This window comes from Penaeus monodon, chromosome 21, assembly GCF_015228065.2.
Source record: "Penaeus monodon isolate SGIC_2016 chromosome 21, NSTDA_Pmon_1, whole genome shotgun sequence".
NCBI classification, from domain to species: Eukaryota; Metazoa; Arthropoda; class Malacostraca; order Decapoda; family Penaeidae; genus Penaeus; species Penaeus monodon.
Genome location: NC_051406.1, coordinates 37,461,879 through 37,462,173, shown reverse-complemented (window position 1 = coordinate 37,462,173; position 295 = coordinate 37,461,879).

Sequence of the window (295 nt, the reverse complement as noted above, 5' to 3'; positions counted from 1 at the left end):
ATTCCTAGGTTTCACGACAATAAGCGAAAAATATAAAAAGGGTATTTACAACACACAATTTGACCGCGTGTAGACATGTAGCCCTGTAGAGTGCCACAGACAAACGATTTATAATTGGAAAACTATTAGTGCCCAGCATCATAAAACAAAAAGAAAAGAAAAAAACTGTATATAGTTGGATCATAATATCAAGTCTCAAGAAATACCTTTTCGTATATTACTTTCTTCACCTTCCCTTACCTACTGTACCTCATATGTAAGCGTGTCTGCGTGTATGTGTGCTTGTGTGTATCTT